Genomic DNA, 21,015 nt, shown 5'->3' with positions numbered 1-21,015 from the left:
ATTGTGTTTCCGTAAAGGAATCACTTTGGCTAGTTTCCAGTCACCAGGTATCCAAGAATGAATAATTGAATAATTTACCAATTCTAACAAGGAATTTGGAGACACTTCAAAGAGGATTTTTAACATTTTTGACGTTACTCCGTCAGGGCCAGGCGCAGCAGTTGGCAACGTCATTATAATCGAAGAAAGCTGAGAAAAAGTAATTTTAGGAACATCCTTAACCGTATATACTGGGCCTACTAACGTAGGGTATTTGGGAAGTGTTGACAAAAAACGCTTTTCTAAACCTTTAGCGATGTTTTCTACTGTTCTAAGAGCTTCTTGAGGAGTCGAAACACATGAGGGTAAATTTTCTGAGACAGGAATCTTTTTCCGCGATTTTAAAAACCTGAAAAGTGCACGTCTGTTATTAGATTGTGAAAGGTAATTGAAATACTCATTATCATAATTATCTTTCGCTTGTGCGACTGTGCGTTTAAATGCAGCTGCCAAAAATTTATAATCATGCCAATTTTTGGGGCACTGGTTGTGAAGGAGCTTCTTCCATGCAGCCTTTCTTCTTCTATAATCGCGTGAACAATCTGCATTCCACCATTTTGGTGATGCATTGCCTTTAGATGTACGTACTAAAAATTCACACTTCTTACGACAGGATGCAATAGCCTGGCATAATGTTTGCGATTTTAACTCTTCCGTAGACGCAACCACAGACTCAAGAGACGAAATCAAAAATGAGTGAAACTGGTTATAATTTACGTATGATCTCAACTGAGATGTCGGCAGAGTTAAGCGGCAGTTAACCTCAAAAACAATAGGTATGTGGTCGCTAGAGGTGCCACCATCAATTGTCGACCAATTTAGTATAGAAACACTAGTGTTTGAAAAAGTTAAATCTATCACAGATTGACTGTGAGCACGTACAAAAGTTGGTAAGCCAGAATTCATGCAGTGAAGGTTATTGTCTGAAAGCCAATCCCACAGACGCTTGCCGCAGGGATCCGTCTTGTAACCCCACGATACATGGTGCGAATTAAAATCTCCAGCCAAAATAACCAACTTTTGACAATTAACTAGTAGGTGGTCTAGAGATCTGGTGTCGTGAACACCATGAGGGAAATAAATATTCGCTAATGTAAACAGACTGAACCCTGGAATTTCAAAATCTAGAGCCAATAATTCTGAATCTAAACTAGAATATTGAAAGGAAATCTTAGCCCTATGACAAAATTTTGAAGAAACTAGAATTAGTAACCCACCACCTCTTGACTGGCGATCTTGTCGAAATGATAGATAATTTTGTAAGTCAAAATGTTTTTCAGTTGTAAGCCAAGTTTCTTGTAAAACAATTATTTCTGGATTATGTTTTAAAGAAAGATAAACTAAATCTGTAGTAGCTGAAAGAAGAGATCTACAATTCCACTGAAGAACTTTTAACTTTCCTATGTTTATGTAATCCGGGCAGCAGCAACAGCCTGCCCCAAAATGTTTTCCTTTGGTTTAGATCCTAGCTGTTGCTTTTTTGATTTTGCTTGTGGGCGAGGTGATGACGGGTTTGACAACGGGGATCCACTACGTTTTAGAATTCGCGTATCTGTCTCATCCATATCTGCATCGTGAGCCTCGTCTGACTTGTTGGAATTAAGCATAGGTAATGCGGAAAGAGACTCATTTTGCGAACAAGACATTGCAGCTAATGAGTGCTGCACTGATAGTGAATGTCCAGGTGCCGTAGAAGAAACCATAGCAGGTTGCACAGTCTGAGTATTATTAGCTGCTAGAACATTGGATATGCATTCTGTGACTATTGTCACAATCCTATCCACCATTTTGGTCATGGTTGCTTCCATAGCAGTTATTATGGTTTTAGACATCGTGGAATCTAATGGAGCTCCTGAACGGGCCGACACACCTGCATACCCATGAGCTCTGTCTTTAATTTCCTGAATTGCCTCACGCCTCGAGCAACGTTTACGGTCAATAATCTCCAGAATTTTCATTTCATGCGCTCTAGAGGGACATTCCAAAGAATTTGCTGAGTGAAGTTCGCCGCAAAGACAACATTTGAGAATTTGATCAGAGCATAAGTGTGTTTTATGTGCTTCACCGCATTTGCAACACCGCAAAGTGGATTTGCAACCGCCTGCAGTATGGCCATAACGCCAACAGTTGTTGCACTGCAGAGGCTTTGATGGTAGGTGATCAACTCTGAATATTAAAGGCCACGCTTTAATCTCCGATGGACAGACTGTGCCTGCAAATGTAGCAATAACCGATTCTGTCGGCACACGAACATTATTTACCTCCCGGCTACAGCGATAGACCGCAACAACGCCTGCCGCGGAAAGAAGGTCAAGGGTTTCTTGTGGACTTAATGAGGAATCTACACCTCGGACTAGACCTCTTGTGCAAGCCAGGTGTGAAGGGATAAAACTGCTTACCTGATGAGAGGCGAAAGAGGAGCATTTTAGCAGGTCCTTTATGCATGATAGTTCTTGCGAACGGCAAAGAATCCCGCCGCGACCAAATTGGCGCACCTCGGCTATTCCTTCGTAGAAGGAAGTGATTTCCTGAAGGGCAGCTCGAACAGCTCCTGGGTTGTTCATTTTAATGGTGCCCCCATCCTTAGGTACGAGTGCCACAGGGATGTTACGGACACCGGAGCTCTGAAAAGCTTCCAAGGGCAGATCATCGGTCAGGAGGGAAGCCGACCAAGGGGAGCGCCCTTGGCCGGGGGACTGCGTCGACATTACCTTAAATTGACAATGTCACCGCGTGCGTTAGTCAACAGAGAACAAAAGAAGCACAGGAGAAAGACAAAACCGGGACTAGCAACCCAATACTTAGCCGATCGTCAAGGAGCAAAGGGCGTCGCTGCACACGCACGACAGTCTTCCTTCTTATGTATGTGCCATTACAAAGAGTAAGAAGAAAAGAAGAAGAAAGAAGTTGGAGTCAGCGCCGGTCCGTCTATTTGTGCCCAATTGTGAGTGTCTTTTTGCGCTATTAACCTTTCCTTTATGTGTCCACCTGATAGCTCGCATGTGTTGTGATTCCAGTGAGTCCAGATGCGTGATGAATCAGAATGAATGAGCTCAAATGAGTCGAGAGTTGAAATTAGTGAGTCCACATGCGCGCTGAATCGAAATGAGTCAGCTCAGATGAGTCTTGAGCTATGAGTAAAGGTGAGTCTGAGTGCGCATGAGTTAAAATGAGCATGTTAAGATTAATCTTCAGTAGAAACGAGTAAGCCCAGATGAGTCGTAAGTTTATATGAGTCAGTCGATAAGAGTTACGATAGAACTGATGCTTGAGCGAGTTGGTATGCCATTTTGAAAAACAAGAGCCGAGATGAGTGTAAAGTTCAAATGAGTGAGCCAGGTAGTTCGTCAGAGTCAAAGGAGTCGTAACTTGAAATGGGTGAGTCCTGATGAGTCATGAGTCTATGTGAACCCGAGTGAGTCGCTTGCCTGCATGAATTTTTGTTGATATGTTAGTAGCCCGAGCGAGTGGCCAGCCTATGTGAGTTTCAGCTCATGAGCGTGAGTCCTGGCTTTGTGAGTCTGAGTGAGAGTAAGTCTAGGTCTAACAAATTCTTTTGAGTGAGCATTGCTGATTTTGCCGACCTATACATCTCATGATTGCTCCTCACTTTGCACATCCTGCTGTCAAATCAGCGCCCGGCCATGTCATCTGCTAATTACCATGTGCCGCAGGTATGCTCTGAATTTTTCGCTCATGACGCCAACTGCACATATTTAGAAGACTGGGAATATAGCGCCATTGCATAAAGGAATGGTAATTAGTGGAAAGGCTGACATAAGCTTGCAATGGGTAAAACAAGAAACGTACCCTAGCGATCAACAAAGCATATCACCTCAAAACGTTTGGGTCAACAATGTTTCGCTGGGACATTCTTTCTACGATGTCCTGTCAGAACCTGAGGGGAGCAGAAAAGGACCGGAGCTCTTCCACTAGTATGTGAAACGTAAGAGAATAGTTTTAGAGGCGGAATTCTTTTTGGTCTAGGCTATGTTGAGGGACAATTCTTGCAAAGTCTAAATATGTTCGACCCACTGATAGTTGAGATCGCCTCATAAACACTTCACACAGCACAAATTTCAGTCTTGCTGAGAAATAAAGTGCCTTTTAGTAATCATAGACGGATAGTTCTTGAAAATGAAGCAAAGGCACTGATTTCGAGGTGGCATCCATAAACATAGGGCGCCATCTGTCTTTCAAATACCAACGTTAATAACAATTACAAAAACACTACAGAAATTTGTAGAAGGACTTGATGGTTATCACCACTGAATGAAGTGAAAATATTACGGTTTTCTTGTGTATCTTTTGCACGCACCATAAAATCGAATAAAGTACATGCACAGTTTGATCAAAACGTGTGCACTGATTTCTTGGTGAAAAGATGTATCAACGGTCAGCATTTTTCCCCCCAAAAAAGCTTTACAATGCAATTACTTCGTGCCGGCTTTGTTATGCGCCATATAAACATAATGCATAATGACATATGCATCACCCATCTGCATTAAGTTTACATTATTTGTCTTTGATAATTAAGACGTCTGTGTGAAAAATCTGTGTGAACCGTTATCTCATCATAAATGTTTTGGTTTTTAAGTGGGGAGAATGCCCGATTTGGGTTTTCCGTCGATACTAAATGCTGTCCCTTCTTCAATCCTGGCTGGCAGCTGCAATTTAGTCTAGCCGATGTGCAAAAATCTCATGACGTATTAATTTTCAGCATTGTAAGCAATCTCTTAGGGATGACATTAAAGAGGAATATATCATCTACCACACGTGTCTCAAATTAATTGCATTGCTCTGGGTAGCTCAGTTTTGTTCATTACCCAATGCATGTTTCTGCTGACGAAATGCATGGTAATTCGTGTTAAAGGTTGTTTTGCAGGCCCAATAGCCGCCATGGCTTCGTCTTTGCCTCTCAAATCCAGAGTATAAAAGCGGGCGAAGATAAGGCACAATCATTACCAACTAATTGTGAAAAACAGCGTGTAACTCTCAACCAACATGCGTGCTCTTGCACTCGCTCTGGTTGTTTTCATGGCTTTGGCCAACACTGTCATGTGAAGGAAAAAATCAGAAGCAGAAGAGAAAAGGTAGTATTCATCCCTTTTATTCTAATGCCAGAACAGCACAGCGTAGGCCATTGCAGCGGATCATCGTCTATGTCTTACCAGTCTGTGTGTAGATATTGTTTAAATCTGTGTTCAGCCAAACACTCTGTGTAGTCCGTGGGCCAAACGTTATTTCTAGCACCCATTGCTTGTTTGTATTTGGCTGTAAAGCAGCTTACCTTGTGGTAAGCTGTAAGGGTAAGGGTAAAGAATCTTGTGGCAAGTAAGCAGAAGTGTTAAAAGAACAATGTTATCCACAGCTTGTGTGGTTTTTCGCCACTTTTTCATCATAAGCTGCAAATCAGTTCGAGCCTGAGCATCGGTAAATATTGTTTAGAAATATTGAATTTAAACTGGTTCATTCGCTGTAATAACAATGAATAAAATTATGTAGCCTTTTATAAGCCAAGAGGCTTTATAAAACGGTCAAATTGTTTGCTGAGTGCACTATGACGGCGACAGAGCAGCTTAGTAACATAAGTCGTCCTTTATATGACGAAGTTTTGTGAAATAGGTGACTGGCGAGGTGAAGGGGTGTTGAATGGCAGAAGGCTCTAAAAAGAAGACATGTGGTAGACTTTCCACTTTTGTTTTGCGGGTGCTAGTAGATCAACTCAATTCGAGTCATTCATATATAGGTGAGTGCACATACAACGGTCATAAAATAAGAAATGGACATGAAAAGGTCGTGAAACCTTCCTGCGAGCGGGTCATGTGCACGGATGGCAGGGTGGAGGTCCTTGAAAAGTAAGTATATACAAGCTTAAAACGTGTTTTTTTAAGGTGTGCAGTTTTTTTCGACAGAAGCAAATAAGATTCTAAAATGGAGGTCAACTCTGGCTTATATGTAAGTTTCAAAATCACGCCAGATACTCCCTGAGGCTGACGAAGTTGAAAACAAAATTTCAATTTGCTCCTTTAATTTTTTTTTCTTCACAGTGAATACTCACATTTAAATTAGTAGTGAGTGATTGTATTATACGCTCATACAAGCTCGCACTCTCAGATCAGTGTTTGGCAAGTCCTAATAACTTTGGAAGAGCAGTTCTTAAATTTATATTTGCATGTTGGGTTTTCTATTTACAAGGGTCCAGCAGCTCCAAGCTACACACAGAACACATGATGAAAAACACGTATCATTACATCCGAATTAACAAGAAGCACGGATGCGTCTTTTGTTGTCATATTTGCACAAAAGGGCATGGAGCTTTACCTCATGTTCAGTGGTCTTTTTCTAGAAAATACTTATTGCAAGAGAAATCACTAACACCCCATTGAAACCGCATGAATTTCGAGACCTCCCGATTTCAGATATCACTCAAACCTTATTATACAATGCCTAAAAAGCAGTTGCTTCTGATGTCGTGACTAAAGAACAGAATGGAAAACTAGAGAGTTGACGTCACTCGCTTACTACAGAGTGCAGCAGATGTGACAGTTGCATAGATATCAATGCCACAATTTTTCAATGCAATAGAAAGCTTCGCTAATAAGGCACGGACGAAGGAAAGACAGGACGCACACAAACGCAGACTCTTCAATCAATCACGCAGAAGCCGCACTTGTCGCCAAGCTTCAGACTTCGTGAACTTGCAAATCCTTCCGGCATGTGCCCTCGACGGACCAATATAACCAAAAAGTAAAAGGACTCTCAGTGACCTCTGAATATTTTTCTCCAGTTGTTCTTCGGTCCTTTATTCTTGTGCAAACATGATAGATGCTTCGCGATGCGCAGCTTCTGATTAATACAGTACACTATGTTTCTATAATGACGCTATAATGACTGTAATTAAAAAATTTTATTAATTGTACTCATTTCAAATAATGAAATAGCGGTTTCAGCAAATACACAGCACCCTGTAAGTAAAATACTCAGGCAATGCTGTAATGGCGGCTAGTTGGTTTTCCATCATCCTGTAGGCGCGCTGAACTCGCGCACGTACCAGTCTTGTCTTGTGTTGGTGAATTGTCTCAAGTTAAAGATCAGCGCGCCTACATGATGATGGAAAACCAACTAGCCGGCATTACAGCATTGCTTGCGATAATTTCAAGTTCATGTGGCTTTATTTTCCCTCACCTGCGGCCATTACCGCGTGTTTAATTTTTCGTAAACCTAATTGCAGCAGAAAGAACGCGAACCCGGACCCTGACCTACGCCCTGTCACAGGGAATCTCTACACCGGTGCTGACGACTATGCTCGGCAGGATGGCACCTAGCGAAAAAACAGCAAGGCGCCTTTGCAAGATACTTCGTGCGGAGAGCTGGAGACAAGTGAAAAAAAAAGTCGCGCACGTACCAGTCTTGTCTTGTGTTAGTGAATTGTCTCGAGTTAAAGTTCAGCGCGCCTACATGATGATGGTAAAATACTCGACCGGCAGGCACTCTCCCTCTGACAACTTTTCATTCTACGTCAAAATTTACATGCGATTTTTGAGATGTCTGCGAAGGGAATCCAGCCCAATATCTCGATACCAAAATAGAACGAGTAACCTGCACTAAACATTTATTCAGCGTAAATTCCTTTTTTATGACGCTGCACAAGAAAAGAGTAGTAATGAGCCATATCTGTTAGTGTCATAAAATCAGTCCAGAAGGCTAAATGTCTCCAAAAACGAAGTTATGAGCATAACTGCAGTGCTATTTTTTTTAGTTGCCTATTCCTGACTAGAGCGTCGCTTCCAACAGCAATGGCGTCTGATCAGCCTGCAGCGCAAGATTCCGCTTTGCCTACCAAAACCTGCCATAGTCATATGGAGCACAGAGGCCACCGAAAGTTGTTGAATACGGCGATGTGGTTATAAAGGACGCCGTTTTTACCGCGCCTTAAAGTTAAGGGCGAAGCCTAAAGCTATAGGAGAGCGAAGCGCCTTCAGCCGCCACCCACATGTAATAGATAACAGGCGACAGAGTAGGAAATTTGGAAGGAGGAGGGGAGGGGGGGGGGGAGGTATGAAAGATTATAGGAATAGGATGTAATTCTGCTATTTCTGAACTTATTTTCTTAGGGTATTTATCCTAAAATTTGCTTAGGGCATATTTCTTGTAATAAAGATTGCTTTTATTTCGAAATTGCTTTCACTTTCATGTGATATATACTACGATTCTTGCATCAATACCTTTCACTGAGCAGACAACAGCAAGTCATATGGAGACAGCTACAGACGGGGACCTTGTCCAAACCTAACGATTCATAAATAAGGATATGAATCCCTTCTGCCGCTTTTGCGGGGAGAAAGACAACTCCGGGCATATGATCTGGACGTGCAAAGTCCATAATCCTCCCTCAGAACTCTTGCCTGGTCCATTAATGAAGCTTGGGACAAGATGAGGTGCAGCGATGACCCTGACATTCAATTCAAGGCCGCTGATTGGGCCCGCGTCACCAAAGGTCTCCATGGCCTGCGGTACGATAGCCGATTTCCCCTATTTATCCCAATTATTGTGAATAACATTTTGTCAGTCTCAGCCTTAAAAGTGACAGGCAGGAGCATACAGTTGCCACGACGACTCTATATGAATATCAACCGTGTACCACAACTTAAGATTAAACAGTGATCTTTCACTGCTTTTGGTAGTATTCAATACTTATATTAGTGCCGGACAAGACATGCAGGTACCACAAAGAATCTAAAGGGATATAGTATGTAGCCATAACTCTATCAATGAAGCAATTTGCTCTTTGAGTGCTTTAGGGAGTAATGCTGCAGGATAGTTCGCAAGGAGGTTTATATTGAAGCGTAAGCTTCACTACGCTAGGTAAAGCAGCCTTCATGTATGCTTCAGTTTGACCTTCAAGTGACCCTGACAAATTCTACTTTTTTCCTTTCTTATAAATTAATTTGCAACTGAACGAAAGCTTCAGTACGCTAGGTAGAGCCGGTCTTCGCGTGGCACTAAATTTGACCTCCAAGTTATTTTAACCTAATTAGGTGTGGGTGTTCACGATTCCGTGATGTTCACTGCACGTTCTTTCCCCAAAACCAAAGTAGAGATCGAGCAGTCGTAAGACGCCACGCTACTATTCCGGAGTATCCGTATTCAAATCCGACCGCCAGCGGCTGCGTTTCAATGGAGGCGAAACGGAGAGGCGTCTGTGTGCTCTGCTTTCTCACTGCACGCTGAGATTATTTTTGCGACTGAAGGAAGAAGGAAGCGAAAATGCACGGGCTTGCTACTGGCTCTGTAGCGGAGAGAGGTGGTGAAGGGTGGCTGTTCCTGACCCTACGGGGCTGGGACGGTAGGTCAACTCCGCTTGCGACGGGGGCTAGCCAGCCACCGAATTTTTCTGTTGTAGGTCGTCATTGCACCCGCCACCGCTTAGGTGGTGGACAACGGCTGTTGCGGCGCGCGTCTTTCTCTCCCTCTTTTTTTCTTTCTTCTCTACTTTCTCTCTTCTGTCTGCACGAGGCAGCGGAGGTTGCTCAGCTACAGAGCCAGTAGCAGGCCCGTGCATTTTCGTTGCCTTCTTCCTACAGCCACAACAACAAAAACAACAACAACTGTAGCTCAGCCAACTCCTCTGCCTCGTGCGGAAAGAAGAGAAAATAGGGAAGAAACAAACAGAAAAGGGGGAGAAAGATGTGCGTCGCAACAGCCATCGTCCACCACCGAAACGGTAGCGGGTGCAATGACAGCCTACATAAAAAAGTACTCCCACATTCCTTCCGCCCCATACTTCGAGGTTCAGGCGTCCACAGAAAAAGTGCCAGATACTTCTTTTCTTTTTTTGAACCCATTGTTATTTTAATCCGTAAGCATTGTACGGCTATGTAGGCGGGTTCCGCTCAGGCATGATTTTTGCCGGCGCTGTGGAAATTGTTGATATATCAGCAAAATAATGGTATCATGGGACAGAACTTTATTCAAAGGGGTGCAAGTGACAAAATGGTTGACGTGGTTTATTAATTAGGTGCCTAATTAGAGCGAATAATTATATAACTGGTCCGCAGAAAATGATACGCGCAATGCCTGCCACACTTATTCTGTGGACAATTTAACGCGCCGTAAATGAAGGGAGGACTGATTGACGATTTATAAGAAGGGCGAGGCGCGGTAACTGTCTCGCTTGTTTTCTGTGAACACCTCATCCGCGCCGTAAGGGAAGGGAGGAAGTTGGGAGTGAAAACGGAAAGAGAAAAGGAGAAGCCGTAGTGGAGGGCTACAGAGTAATTTCGACCACCTGGGGATCTTTAACGTGCGCTGACATCTCTCAGCACACGGACGCCTATTCGTTTCACCTCCATCGAAACGCAGCCGCCGAAGTCGAATTCGAGCCCGGGTACTCCAGCACAGTAGTCGGGCGTCTTACCACTGCACCACCCCGGCTGGGAGTAAATGAAGGGAGGAAGATGGGAGTGAAAGCGGAAAGCGTGAAAGGGCTGCCATAGTGGAAGGCTCGGTCTAAATTCGGCCACCTGCGGACCTTAAGCGTGCATTTACATCGCACAGCACACGAACGCATTTTTCGCCTCCTTCGCAACTTAGAGGCAGTTAAGCACTTTACAGGAAAGGAAAGGCCCAGTATCTGTCAATCGTGGAAGAGAAACTAGTTGAGAAACGCGTTTTTGCGATTTTCTGTTGTGTGTTCGCGGTTATCTCGCCCATCTGCGACGAGAGATCATCTTTGAGTGTAAACGTGTTTCTTCTATTTTGTTTCGTCCACGTATGTGCAGACCCGCCCCCTCCCTCCTTTGCTTCTGCGGAGTGTTTTTTTTTTTTTTTTCAATAAAGCTCAGTTGTTAGTTACTGCTCGTCCTGTCCACCTCTCGTCTTCGTCGTATTTGTGTCGTGGTTCCTTTTCTGCTACAACTAAGTCAATTATAATTCACTTCAGTGTTGTCGCAAATTCAGCAAAATAAAATTTCGGGGGTGCACTCTAAACATGGGCTGCCTCGGGCACATTTGAAGGTCACCGTCGTGCTCTGAGTTGTGATTCCAAATGAGTGAATCCAGATGCGTGATGAATCAAAATGAATGAGCTCAGATTAGCCGAGAGTTGAAATGAGTGAGTCCAGATGCGCACTGAATCGAAATGAGTCCGCTCAGATCAGTCTTGAGTTACGAGTAAAGGTGAGTCTGAGTGCAGATGAGTCAAAATGAGCGTGTTGAGTTGAATCTTTAGTATAAACGAGTAAGCCCAGATATATCGTAAGTTTATATGAGTTAGTCGATAAGAGTTACGATAGAACTGATGCTTGAGCGAGTTGGTATGCCATTTTGAAGAAGAACAGCGCGACTTGAAAAAGGGCGGAACAAGAGCCCAGATGAGTGTACAGTTCAAATGATTGAGCCAGGTAGTTCGTCAGACTGAGATGAGTCGTGACTTGAACTGAGTGAGCCCCGATGAATCATGAGTCTATGTGAGCCACAGTGAGTCTCCTGCCTGCATGCATTATGATGCGATGTGTGATGTGTGAGTTAATGTGTGATTTAGCCTGAGCGAGTCGCCAGCCAATGTGAGTTTCAGCTCATGAGTGTAAGTTCTGGCCTTGTGAGTCTGAGTGAGCGTGAGTCTGTAGGTTCAACAAATTCTTTTGAGTAAACACTGCTGATTTTGCCGACCTATACATCACATGAAGTCTACTCACTTTAAACATCCCGCTGTAAATCAGCGCAAGGCCATGTCATCTGTGGCGCAGGTACGCTCTAAATGTTTCGCTCATGATGCCAACTGCGCATATTTAGAAGACTGGGCTTATAGTGCTAGTGCATAAAGGAATGCCAGTTAGTGGAAAGGCTGACTTAAGCTTGCAATGGGTACCACAAGAAACGTACCCTAGCGATCAAGAGAGCATATCACCTCAAAACATGTGTGTCAACAATGTTTCACTGGGACATTTTTTCCACGAGAACCTGAAGGTGGGCGGAAAAGGATCGGAGCTCTTCCGCTAGTATATGAGACGTAAGAGAGTGGTTTTAGAGGCGGTATTCTTTTTGGTTTAAGCTTTGTTGAGGCACAATTGTTGCAAAGTCCAAATATGTTCGACCCACTGATAGTTGAGAACTTCTCATAAACACTTCACACAGCACAAATTTCGGCCTTGCTGAGAAATGCATTGCTTTTTAGTGATCATGGACGGATAGTTCTTGAAGATGAAGCAAAAGCACCGATTTCGAGGTGGCATTCATAATCATAGAGCGCCATCTGTCTGTCAAATACCAACTTAATAACAATTATAAAAACACTACAGAAATTTACTAAAAGACTGGATAGTTATCACCGCTGAATGAAAGGAAAATATTTTGGTTTTCTCGTGTACCTTTTGCACACACCATAAAATCTAATAAATTACATGCACAGTTTAATCAAAACATGTGCATTGATTTCTTGGAAGAATTGAAAATGCCCACATCAGATTTGGGTTTTCCTTCGATACTAGAAGCAGTCCCTTCTTCAATCCTGGCTGGCAGCTGCAATTTAGTCTAGCTGATGTGCAAAAAAACTCATGACCTATTAATTTTCAGCATTGTAAGCAATCTCTTAGGAATGATATTAAAGAGGACTATATCATCTACCACACGTGTCTCAATTTAATTGCACTGCTCTGGGTAGCTCAGTTTTATTCATTACTTAATGCATGTTTCTGCTGACGAAATGCATGGTAATTCGTGTTAAAGGTTGTTTCGCGGGCACAATAGCCGTCATCGCGTCTTCTTTAACTCTGAAATCCAGAGTATAAAAGCGGGCGAAGATAAGGCACAATCATTACCTACTAATTGTGAAAAACAGCGAGTAACTTTTAACCAATATGCGTGCTCTTGCACTCACTCGGGTTGTTTTCATGGCTTTGGCCATACTGTCATGTGAAGGGAAAAATCAGAAGCAGAATGGAAAAGGTGGTATTCATCCCTTTTATTCTAATGACAGAACAGCGCAGCGTAGGCCATTGCAGCGGATCATCGTATATGTCTTACCAGCAGAGGTGGGCAACCTCATGAGGTTACGACCTCATGAGGTCAACCTCAACCTCAAAATGACCTCAACCTCACGGAGTGAGGTGAGGTTGAGGTGAGATCGGTAATACCTGAAATATTTTTGAGTGAGGTCAGCAAATGAGACCTCAACCTCATGCGTGAGTTTGAGGTTGAGTGAGGTCGTAACTTAGCGAGGTCGGCTTGTGAGGTCGAAATTATTGTTTCCCACAGCGATAAAATAGCCGACAAAACACCTTTCATAATGCCTGTCGTGTACACTCTTTTGGCTACCAACGCGCACGTAACAACAGTTTGCGTCCGTGCGTTTACGTTCGACACGAAAAAAAAAAAACGGAGGGGGGGGGGGGGGGGCATAAAGTGCAGCGCAGCAAACGAGTGGGGTCGCACGACGGCTGCAGACACGGAAGAGGGTGAAACAAGATCCCGCCACCATTCCGAGCGAGTTTGGGAAGTAAAGAAAGTCTGCGCAAACTCGAAGGGTTTCCAGACCTACGTGGGTGTACCGACTTCTCGAAAAAAAAAAAAAGCTAGAATAGTAGAAAAGAGGGAAGCGCAAGATACAGCAACCAAGGAATTGCTCGGGAGGATGGCACGAGAGAGTAGGTTTCAGAGAGGCATATGAAAAGAACAAGGATGCAGAAGAGACGAGAGATAAATGGCTTGACTTGAAGTCACCCACGAAGATTGTATTTTAGTCAATAAAATCTGCTTTTGCTATTGTATATGGTACGAGCTAAAACGAAACAAAGCAATAAGACGGTAGATCGTAGTTGTATCAGTGCAATCCACTCTTTTATTAATATTATTGTTATTATTATTAGTCACTAAACATTAAATTAACCCTTACATAAAAAAATAAATTTAATGTGCCCTTCTCGAAGAATCATTGAACAGACAGGTGACTGACGAGAGAGAGATATATATATTTTAATGGCAACAGGAGATGTCTGCCTGGTGGTAAGCCTAGCAAGGTGACTGACGACTGCTTGCAGTCATCCCTTTCTCATACCCTACGTGAGCTTGCGTTTTTTTATTTACATGTTTGTTTATCGAGGGCCTCCCCTTCGTTTTACAGCTTGCAGCCAAAGTGGCGGGCGCGCCTTTTGTTCGTAAACTGGCTTCTGCTCTTTCGGCTCCGCAGCCGGCGTCCGATCTCAGCTAGCGGACAAAGCGCGGACCCGGGAACCCCTCGGCATTTCTTGGAAAGTAAGCCACTGCCCATAAGCGCGCCTCAGTCTGTTTTGGGGTTCCTCCTGGGAGTTTGTGAGTTTTAGGTATTTTTAAGTGCGTTTCTGTCAACGGGCCGAGAGTTACAAATACAGTGGCAGTGTGGGCGAGAGAGCGAGATGTGTGCGCGGTGCTTGAGCGTGTGAATGCGCGAGTGAAGATCTGCGTCTCCCCTTCTCTTTAGTTTTTCAGTATACTTGCACCACCCCTATTTTTCCTCACTTCTTATTTTCGTTTTGTGTGGTCACTTACCAGTGCCCCCTCTCGCGTTCGCGCACCCGCGTTTACTCACAACCGGCCGCTTTTCTGCGGTACGGCCAATCGTCACCCCCCCCCCCTTTCCGCCTAAGAAAATAAAAAGACAAAAAAAAAAAATCAGAAGAGACAACTCTCATATTCTTTCTCTAGCAACATTTATTATTTTTTTTTTGCTTCTTTGGCTTTTGGTTGTGCGCTACCTCCGACTGGCGTATTCATGTTGGTCTAAAGAAATATAAAGACAGGCCCTTGGTTCTCGAAACACCGCGGCGGCTGCGCGGACTTCTGTCGCTTGTCGACCATGCAGGCATCTCATCGTTTCGCAAGAGGGACACGCTAGTCAGTGTTCAAACTGTGCTCTTCCTCCGTGTAGACGCGTTGCCACCCTGCTCACCACCCGCTAGTCTTGCTCTCTTGACGGATATTGTGCAGTCGAAGAAAAACGAAACAATTCCCGTAGCATGGGTTAAGTGTTCGCGCTTCATTCTCCCAGTGGGCGTGGTTCTCTCGTCGCGACTAGAAGCTGGTGTCTCAGCCCCACGTTCTCATCGACACCCTGAACGTCTGCTTTGAAGTCGCTCCCGAACGGCGTCGGTGAGCCGCCTGAAATCGGCAAAAAAAAAAAAAAAGGCCGCATCTAAACAAGATGTTTTGTTCTTCGCCATTTACTGTGGCCGCCTTGTTTCAGTGAAGACACGCAGCCATGCCGTGGTCGGCGACTTGCTGTAATTTACGACGGAAGTTTCCGCCCTTTCCAGCTGAGGTATGCCGTTCTTCTTCGAGGTCTATCGCATTATTGCGTTCGGCGTTGAGAGTGCATGACATGGTTGCGGTTAATTTGGCAGATATAGCTAAAAAATCTAAATATGCCAATAATGATGTGTGCGCGCGCAGTTGTAGAATTGACAAAAACATCGAAGGCAATTCCCGTTGCAATAGCCACGCAAAAGAAACGAAAACCACTGTAAACTTGGAATGCATTCACTGCGACAAGAAACTGCGTGGACAAGGAAAGCAGCTTTTAAGCTTCTCTCGGCATCTCAAGGTAATGTGCGAATTATCTCTAATCCAACGTATTATTTCTTTAACTTACATTAATGATAAAAGGAATGTTTTGGGGCTGCATTAGTTATTATAAGTAGAAGGAAGGGTAATCTTTCCAATAATTTGTCACGGGGTTTGGTCTATACAGCACAACCCACTCGTCAGGATTATCGAAAGTAGCGCAATGTCAAAAGTCAAGCACGCTTTACCTTTTCCTAACTAAGCGTCTCTGCATGTGGCAACATTTGTTCTGTCCGCCTCTTGTGATGAGTCCCGCGTGAGAAGTCAATTTGATAAAAGAATGTTATGGTACTACAACTTCCATATATACGTAAGTGGTCGATCTACTTTTTTTTTTTTTTTGTAACAGAGACTTAACACTGCAGAAACATTAGATTGCTTGCGATTTTGTCATCCGATTCGTATTCAAATCGCAGGAAAATGTCTTCACCAAGAAATTATGACTTATCATGAGGAAACACTATTTGACGGTCACAGATATGTGCGACGTTTCACTGCAGACCTTCGGAGGTTCGCATACAGCAGCGCCAAGGACACACAAGCTTTACAGCGGGAATTAGGGCAAAAGTCACCATATCAAAACATATAAAAATAAAGTTTGAAGAGTTGACACTGACCAATTATACTGCCGCTATTAGGTCAGCCTGCTATGAATCAGTAGCCCCGCTGGCAAATGTTCATTTCAATTTTTTTACTTTACAAGTAAGCCTCATCATATTCAATGTTGTTTAAAATTTATGTCGTCATTCTGGCGTGTCACCGCACAGGACTTGTGCCATGACGTTTATAGTTAGTGTCTTCAAGTGAAAAACCTTTTCTATCTTTTTTTTTTTTAAAGGTCGAGCAACCGACCTCAAACTCACAGTTTGAGTTTGAGGTGAGGTTGAGTGAGGTCGGTGGTGGCAGCAGAAAAATTGAGGTGAGGTCGTCTGGTCAAACCTCAACCTCACGCTTTGAGGTTGAGGTTGAGTGAGGTCAGGAAACTTTTATTGAGGTTGAGGTGAGGTTGCACTTTTTGAGGTCAAATGCCCACCTCTGCTTACCAGTCTGTGTGTAGATATTGTTTAAACCTGTGTTAAGCCAAACACTCTGTGTAGTCCGTAGGCCAAACGTTATTTCTAGCACCCAATGCTTGTTTGTATTTGGGTGTAAAGCAGCTTACCTGGTGGTAAGGGGGAAGCATCTCGTAGAAAGTAAGAAGAAGTGTTAAAAGAACAATGATATCTACAGCGTGTGTTGTTTTTCGCCACTTTGCCATCATAAGCTGCAAATCAGTTCGAGCCTGAGCATCGGTAAATATTGATTCGAAATATTGAATTTAGACTGGTTCATTTACTGCAATAACACTGAATTGAAAGTATGTTGCCTTTTATAAGCCGAGAGGCTTTAGAAAACTGTCAAATTGTTTGATGAGTGCACTACGACGGCGACAGAGCAGCTTAGTTACATAAGTCGTCCTTTATATGACGAAGGTTTATGAAATAAGTCACTGCCGAGGTGAAGGGGTGTTGAATGGCAGAAGTCACTAAGAAGAAGACATGTGGTGGACTTTCCACTTTTGTCTTGCGGGTGGTAGTACATCAACTCATTTCGAGTCATTCATATGTAGGTCCGTGCACATACTACGGCCATAAAATAAAAAACGGACAGGAAAAGGTCGTGACACTTCCCTGCGAGCGAGTCAAGTGCACGGATGGCACAGTGGAGGTCCTCGAAAAGTAAGTATCCACAAGCCTAAAATGATTTTCTTTAATGTGAGCAGGTTTTTTTTTCGGCAGAAGCAAATTCGGTTCGTAAATGGAGCTCAACTCTGGCTTATATGTAAGTGTCAAAATCATGCCAGAGACTCCCCGAGGCTGACGAAGTTGAAAATAAAATTGCAATTTGCTCCCTTATTTATTGTTTTCTTCACTGTGAATATCTACATTTATATTAGTAGTGAGTGATTGTATTATGAGCTCATACAAGCTAGCACTCTCAGATCAACTGTTGGCAAGTCCTAATAAGTTTGGAAGAGCAATTCTTAAATTTATATATACATGTTGGTTTTTCTATTTGCAAGGGTGCCGCAGTTCCGAGTTACACACAGCACAAATAATGAAAAACGCGTATTATTAAGTCCGAATGAACGAGAAGCACGGATGTGCCTTTTGTTGTCATATTTGCACAGAGGGCATGGAGGGCAAGAGGCCACAGTCAGAACTGGCATAGTCTTACTGATTGGTTTCCGATTGAGAAAGGATTGAGACAAGGCTGCATACTGTCGCCCTGTCTATTTAACCTATATGCTGAGTGCATCATGAGGAAGGCCCATCTGGACGAGTCTTCAGCTTGAGTGAAGATTGCTGGAAAACGTATCAACAACCTTAGATATGCGGATGATACTACTTTAATGGCAGAAAGTGAAGTGGAACTCAAGAGACTTCTGATGCGCGTACAAGAAGAGAGTGAGAAGATGGGGTTAAACTGAACATTAAAAAGACAAAGATCATGGTGTCTTGCCCCATTACGTCCTGGAGCATCAAGGGACAAGAAGTAGACGCTGTGACAGATTGTCTCTTCTTGGGCGTTAAGATTACCTCAGAAGGAGACTGCAGCCATGAAATTAGGAGACGCCTGCTTCTGGGAAAGAGAGCCATGGCTAGCTTTGACCGCCTAGTAAAGAGCATAGACATTAGTCTGCCAACCAAATTCCGTATAACTCGTGCTATGGTCTTTCCAGTTGTGATGTATGGATGCGAGAGTTGGACTGTGAAATAGGGTGACCGTCGAAGAATTGACGCGTTTGAATTGTCATTCTGGCGGGGACTTGAGAGTTCCTTGGACTGCCAGAAGATCAAATAAGTCAATATTGTCGACCATAAACATTGACTGCTCATTGGAGGGCCAAATTTTAAAGTTAAAGCTCAGCTACTTTGGTCATCTGATGAGAAGAGAGGAGTCGTTGGAGAAAGATTTGATGTTGGGAAAGGTTGAGGATCACCGGAGAAGGGGTAGGTAGCGAATGCGATGGTTAGATGGCATCCTCGAGGCGCTGCAGATGAAGTTATGTAACGTTAGGAAGATAGTGAGAGACCGGAAAACATGGCGTGATATGGTCCATTGGATCACGAAGAGTCGGACACGACTGAACGACTGAACTGAACTGATGGAGCTTGGCTTCATGTTCAATGGTCCTTTTCTTGAAAATTCTTATTGCAAGAGAAATCTTCTAGTACCCCATCGAAACCGTATGAATTTCGAGAACTCCGGATATCAGATATCACTCAAACCTTATTATACAATGTCTAAAGAACAGTTGCTTCTGATGTCGTGACTAAAGAACAGAATGGAAAATTAGAGAGTTGACGTCACTCGCTTACTGCAGAGTGCAGCAGATGTGCCAGTTGCATAGATATCAAAGCCACATTTTTTCGTGTGGTTCACAACGCCCACAATATGTACATACATACAAATGGCAGTCCAAAGATTCCGTACCAGGCCACATATATTGAAGTGAATTGATCTAGAAGATGGTTATGTCCTCAATCGCGGCAGCTGTACAGAAGCGGTGAAGCCGAGATTGTTGACTACTTGCAGCTAAGGTGTCGCCACGGCAGAGGCCATGGACTCTCCTGCCATGTATTCTGTGAGTTCTTAAGGGTCCTTCTGCCTTGTTGTGCGGTTTGTTTTGTGGAACTTCGTCCTTTTGTTTTTGCATAGTTACATTTCCTCGTGTGGGCTATTGATCCAAATAGTTATACCATTTGTTTAAAATTTGTGCCTGATTGCGTGTTAAGGTACATTAACACACATGTGCGCACGCGTATATGTGTGCGTGCGGGCTGTAATGGCGATTATGGGGCTATAAAAACATTCAGCAATGCTTTGCGGCCTACACGAAAACTCTCTAGCCATGGAATACCCCTTTTCCAAGCTTCAGTGACCATTCTGGCGTGATTAATTTAAGCAGTAATAAATCAGTATGCTAAGTTCTAGCCGCTTATCGCCGTAAAGCGCTTGTCTAGCAAAATGTGAGCTTGATCTTACTGTCACTTACCCAAAGATCATGAGGACTGAAACACTGAGAGAACGCTCAACCTTCGTCTTAAGTGTGCACGCGATAGTATGGCTTAAGTGTCCGCCATATCGTGAAGACCGATTGCAATTTTTGCCGCGAACCAGCTATTTATGGTATGACCTAAAATAGCACCGCAACATTCACTGCATGAAGCAGAACTGGCTATTCAATGCCGGACTTTTTTGTGATAGCGTTTATAGTTCTTCCGGTCCAGAAGCTTAGTTGTAACCCAGAATTAGAAGACACGCTTTCGGGAAAAATACGAACGCTACTCCGTACCAAAATTGTGACATTCATTTCTTGTGCAGCATACGGGTTGGTGTCAGGCCATTTCAGTTTCGATTTGGCGTTCATCTACTAGCCAAGTTGCAGACATGCTCGCGATGATCACTAGAACCAACTACATATATATATCCAATAGTACACCGTTAATTTAGGCATAGAAATTTGTCTCTAACTGAGACAGTCGACATTTTTAACCTTTCTCTGAACACCAAATTTATTATTCAGTTTTATCACTGCTGCCGAACTCTGTGCCGGTATCTCAATGTCAAGTCGCCGAAGAAACGCATGCCATACCATCATGAACAGTGGTTTTGAAGAGCTTAACTGGTTTAAGCTGGATAAAACCTTGTGTAATTCTACATGACAATGTATACAGCCCGTTCCAGAGAAGTGGCATCGCTGCAGTGGCTTGGCATACTTAGGCACAATGCGCACTGTACACGAAAGCATTATTTTCCCGTTCATGCTAAGGCCTTTGTCTTGTGGCTGAAAACCTTGGGTATATAACCATCTCACACTGAATATCGGGATGATCGACAACCCATCCCAACAATCGTATATACAATTGGCTAGTATTGTTTCCTAGCCGCTTCAGGGGAATAAAGGAAAGAAATGAAACACTTGCGCAGCGATGTCGTTTCCTCTTCGGTTTCCTCCAATTGCGATTCGAAAAAGCGCTTCGCATACGAAACACTTGTTTGTCAGTTCGAGCGGTCGGTACGCGTGCTTTTTCGTCGTTGTGTGCGTTTAAAGCCTTATGTAATTCATTTGTGGCCTCATTTGTGTTTGTTTTGGTTAGATATTTCGTTGGCAGGGTTTAACTTTCGAGAGCGACTGTGGCTATAAGAGGCGCCGTAACGAAGGGCTCCAAAAATTTCAACCGCCTGGTGTTCATTACCGTGCACTGGACCCGTTTCATTGTTAATATTCATTTCTCGCGTAGTTGGCAGCTTTCTAGGGTGCCTGCCACCTGAACGTTCTTCTGGCACTTTTGTAAACCGGCTTCATGACTAGCTGGCCCCTTACATAAATAG

General features: G+C 43.5%; 2 long non-coding RNA genes across 2 annotated transcripts; both read left to right on the top strand.

Moving 5' to 3' along the window:
• The first annotated feature begins 4,857 nt into the window (after positions 1-4,857).
• Positions 4,858-8,090, top strand: LOC146189037 (uncharacterized). The gene is made up of 3 exons (XR_014707265.1): positions 4,858-5,132; positions 5,789-5,897; positions 7,274-8,090. It is a non-coding gene; the product is annotated as an uncharacterized LOC146189037 (long non-coding RNA).
• A 3,408-nt stretch (positions 8,091-11,498) lies between these two features.
• LOC146189036 (uncharacterized) lies at positions 11,499-17,537 on the top strand. The gene is made up of 3 exons (XR_014707625.1): positions 11,499-11,520; positions 17,246-17,354; positions 17,415-17,537. It is a non-coding gene; the product is annotated as an uncharacterized LOC146189036 (long non-coding RNA).
• The last annotated feature ends 3,478 nt before the right edge of the window (positions 17,538-21,015 follow it).

Source organism: Amblyomma maculatum, chromosome 5, assembly GCF_055883805.1.
Source record: "Amblyomma maculatum isolate TAMU_Amacu chromosome 5, ASM5588380v1, whole genome shotgun sequence".
Taxonomy (NCBI): Eukaryota; Metazoa; Arthropoda; class Arachnida; order Ixodida; family Ixodidae; genus Amblyomma; species Amblyomma maculatum.
This window is presented reverse-complemented; position numbering and strand designations above follow the sequence as displayed.